Below are 4543 nucleotides of genomic sequence, written 5' to 3'. Positions count from 1 at the left end.
AGACCAGTGGTTCTCAACCTTCCTAATGCCTGGACCCTTTAATACAGTTCCTCATGTTGTGGTGACCCCGTATGTGGGCGTTTCTGCATGTGGGCGGACCCACCTGGAGATAGATAGAGGAGCGGTGTCTCGGTTCCTAAGACCATCGGATATATAGTCTTAGGCGACCCCTGTGAAAGGGTCATTCGACCCCCAAAGGGGTCGCGGTCCCCAGGTTGAGAACCGCTGGGCTAGACTGTAAGCCCATGAGGGCAGACATGATGTGGATTTTCTCCACACTCCACTAGAGCATGGAGGCAATGTCTGGCATACAGCAGGTGCCCAGGGGAATTTGTAGACAGTAGGGAAGCAGGTAGGTGAGAAAGGAGATGGCTAAGGAGCAGCCGAGTGAAGATCCAAACCCAGTTTGTGAGCCGAGGCTCGTTCCCAGAGAAGATGAGAAAAGATACGATCTCCCCATCATCTGGTTCCAGTAAGAAGGGCTATTCCCTGAGAGCACCGATCAAACACACTATCAAACATGTGGTCCTCACGATGAGAAACTGCCAGCAGCCTCTAGGAAGGTCATATGCTGGTGCCTCGTGGAAATAAGCTTCCTGGGGTGCCCCCAGGGTCCTGTTGAAACGAAGAGTTCGGAACACAAGGATTCAAGGACTGGCCAACTGTCAAACTAGCTTCAGAAGGCTGCCTGGCTTCATGAGGAAATGGTACCTTCCCCAAGCTACGGGAAGCCTCCCTTGGAAAAGATGATCAGGCCTCTCTAGGATTCTAAATAGCTTGAGAAATCCCATCCACTTCTCATCGCCTCACTGTTCAAGGTGGGGAATTTTCCTGACCACTCAAAGAGCAGGGTTCTCTTTGCAGGCAAAGAAGTCTAGTTCATCCATCCAACCAGGGACTCTTGAGAGTAAGGCTTTCTTAATCTTTTCCTGGAATTCCCCCCCTGGCAGGCTGGGGTCTTTTCTGTCATGTGAGTGGCTCCCTAAGGCACAGGTATTTCTCTTCCCTTAGACTGCAGGAAGGCCCAAACATTTGCTATGACCCCTCTGTGTTCTCTTTTTCTTTCTTTTTTTGGTGGGGGTGGGAGGTACAGTGTACTTTATTGATGGCGCATGCCAAGGTCGGGCTCTCTAAGCCCCTCCCCTTCCTTCAGGGGGTCTGGATGGAATATTCTCAGTGTGTTGGGGGCAAAGACTCCCCAGCAGCTGAGGGCCTCTCTTCCTCTAGTGCGGTTACTGAGGCTGGTGGTCCAGGGGGGCTCTTACTCCTTGGAGGCCATGTGGACCATGAGGTCTACCACTCTGTTGCTGTAGCCAAATTCATTGTCATACCAGGAAATGAGCTTGATAAAGTGGTCGTTGAGGGCAATGCCGGCCCAGGCATCAATGGTGGAAGAGTGGGGATCACTGTTGAAGTCACAGGAGACAATCTGGTCCTCAGTGCAGCCCAGGATGCCCTTTAGGGGACCATCAGCCGCCTGCTTCACCACCTTCTTGATGTCATCGTACTTGGCAGCTTTCTCCAGACGACAGGTGGGATCCACGACAGACACATTGGGGGTGGGGACATGGAGGGCCATGCCACTCAATTTCCCATTCAGCTCCGGAATAACCTAGCCCACAGCCTTGGCCGCGCCAGTAGATGCAGGGATGGTGTTTTGAGCAGCCACATGGCCGTCACGGGTGGCAGCGATGGCATGGACTGTGGTCATGAGTCCTTCCATGATGCCAAAATTGTCATGGATGACCTTGGCCAGGGGGGCTAAGCAGTTGGTGGTGCAGGAGGCATTGCTGACAATCTTGAGGGAGTTGTCATACTTCTCGTGGTTCACGCCCATCACAAACATGGGGGCATCAGCAGATGGGGTAGAGATGATCACCCTTTTGGCACTGCCCTTCAAGTGAGCCCCAGCCTTCTCTAGGGTGGCGAAGACACCAGTGGACTCCACGACATACTCAGCACCAGCCTCAGCCCACTGGATGTTGGCGGCATCTTGCTCCTGGAAGGTGGAGATGGCCTTCTCATTGATGAATAGCTTCCCATGGTCAGCCTTGACAATGCCATTGAACCTGCCGTGGGTGGAATCATACTGGAACATATAGACCATGTAGTTCAGATCAATGAAGGGGTCATTGATGGCAACCACATCCACTTTGCCAGGAAAGCAGCCCTGGTGACTAGGCGCCCAATGCGGCCGAATCCGTTCACTCCGACCTTCACCATTGTGTCTCTGGGATGCAGCTTGAACTGCACGGGAACAGGAGAGGTGGCTGTCTGTCGCACGAGGAGGAGCAGAGAGCCCACCCCTCCATTTTCAAAGGGGTCCCCCAAAAGAGAGAAGGTCTAATCATAGATGGCATCACTCTGAACAAGTGGACAGATACACTTTAGCAATCAGTACCTGTGGGTTTTGTGAGCTTCTTGGTGCAGTACATCCCCAGCCAATAGGGGCTTAATCCCCTGGCTCTACAGCAAAGCTATTCTATTTGTCACAGGAAAAGAAGAGATGCTATTTGTCGCCTGTGTTTCCTTGAGAAGCAGACACAAAGAGTGGAACTAAGAGGCTGGCACGGAGGACCCTCAAGTTCAAACTGCAGAAGACCGTTCCTGCAGCCCGCCTCAACAGCTATCCTGCCCCAGGGTCAGCCTCCCTCCTGATAGCTCTCTTCCTGGGCTGGGCTGAGCTAGCCTCCCTCATTTGGGTGTTTAGAAATGGACACATCTTTCTAGTAGCAGGAGGGCGGGGTTGCCAAACTTCCTACCTCCTCCTCTACCACTGTCATTGGAATGTTGCCATTGGTTTCTCTTGATAATTTTTGACTGTCAGGCTGTCTCCTTGAGTGACTCTCTGTGCAGAGAATGATACTAGGGAGTACCAACATGTATTTGGGTGGCATTATTAATGGGAATCCACTGTGATCAAAATAAAGTGCCAATCCCTTAATGTGACTTGGGAGCCCTCCTGGATTTTGCTGATTCTCTCCCTAATGACCCCTCCCATCACTGCCTCTCATGTTAGATCCAAGATAGGTTATGTCATATCCTGTCTTGGGATGTGTCGCTGCCTCGCCATGCTACCCCCATCCAGCTTGCCTGCCTGCCCTCTGCCTCCAGTGCTTTGGCACTCCCCCGCCTCTCTTTGTCTTCCTCAGCCCTCTCGTTAATCCTTGACTGTTCCCACCTTGAACCTCAGGCTGGGTGGGGAGTGAGTAAAGAGAAGTGTTTGTTTGGTTGTTTTTTTCTCCCCTGCCACTACATCTAACCTGTGAATATTCTAATTAATCATCCACCCACGGCACTTTGCTGTTTCAAACACGTCAATGATATTTATTTGATCTCTAGATGAGAAAGGATTTTCTTAGCATAAAAGCAATAGAAGAAATCACTAAGGGAAAGAAAATCAATACATTTGACTGCACCAAATTTAAAACGTTTCAGCATCAGACGCCACTCTAAACAAAACTCAAAGGACAATGACAAGGCTGGGGAAGCAGATGCAAGACACATGACAAAGGGTCGTTATCCTTCATATATAAAGAGCTCCTGTAAATCAATAAAGAAAATACTAAACCCCCAGTAGGGAGGAAAAAAGTGGGCAAAGGGCACAAATACCATAGGAAAAATATTTAGCATTTAACTTGACCAGGAGCCAGGGAAATACAAGCTAAAATTATGTTAACTCATTGCTTTCTCTATCAAATTAGGATATTAGAGGTTGGTTATTGTGGGAAACAGAAAGATTTCTCCCAAGTCCTCTCCCCCAAAGAGGACACTGCTAGCAGCTAATGGTTAATGATTGTCAAGTTACTTCCCATAAGGCAGTCAACTGCCAGACTACTGTCCAGTCCCACCACCACCAGTAGGCCTGCTTCCTGCTGCTAAGGACAATGGGCTACTTCTCCCTAAAGGCTTGTGACCATTAGCTTGGTTCCTGTAGGTGGGGTTCACACCCTACTGACCATGGTTTCTATGGACATCCAAGGAACAGGTCAAACCAGCTCATTCACATCCAAAGTTAGGCTGCCATCCTGAATCTAGGACCCACCCATCTTGCCACATGTATACCCCCCAATCCCTCCTCTTCCTATTGCGTGGATACCCCTAGATCACCCCCTTCCCATTACTGTTACCTATAGCACAACCCTTTCCTGTGACGTATGTCTTCACCTGTAATTAGGGGGCTTTCATGTCCCCAGAGAATATAAAAGCCTTGGTTAACATTAAATATCTCTCTCTCTCCACATGGACCACCAAGTGAGGCTGAGGTGAGCATGCTACCATGAAATGTGTCTGACTCCATTATTTCAATCTCTCTTCTATCTCTCATGCTCTCCATGACTTTACTACAATCTTTACTTATTATCGCTGTACAATTGTGCCTACCGAACCCATGATGATGTGTTAGGGGCTGGGTTTACCCTGACAAGTTAGGACACAGGGATCATCTACTATGTGGAGAAAACAAAGAAACCAAACATGGCAACTTTTCCATTGCCCCCATACCGCCTGCTCCTTGCCCTCTTCTCTCATCTGGTCTCTCACT

At 49.7% G+C, this 4543-nt stretch overlaps 1 pseudogene; it reads right to left on the bottom strand.

The window, feature by feature from the left end:
• Positions 1–1261: 1261 nt before the first annotated feature.
• On the bottom strand, positions 1262–2223 carry LOC101640185 (annotated as a pseudogene).
• Between the last annotated feature and the right edge of the window lie 2320 nt (positions 2224–4543).

The sequence above is a fragment of the Echinops telfairi genome, unplaced genomic scaffold (assembly GCF_000313985.2).
Source record: "Echinops telfairi isolate 266 unplaced genomic scaffold, ASM31398v2 ScPeMD7_7458;HRSCAF=8496, whole genome shotgun sequence".
In the NCBI taxonomy this organism is placed as follows: domain Eukaryota; kingdom Metazoa; phylum Chordata; class Mammalia; order Afrosoricida; family Tenrecidae; genus Echinops; species Echinops telfairi.
This window is presented reverse-complemented; position numbering and strand designations above follow the sequence as displayed.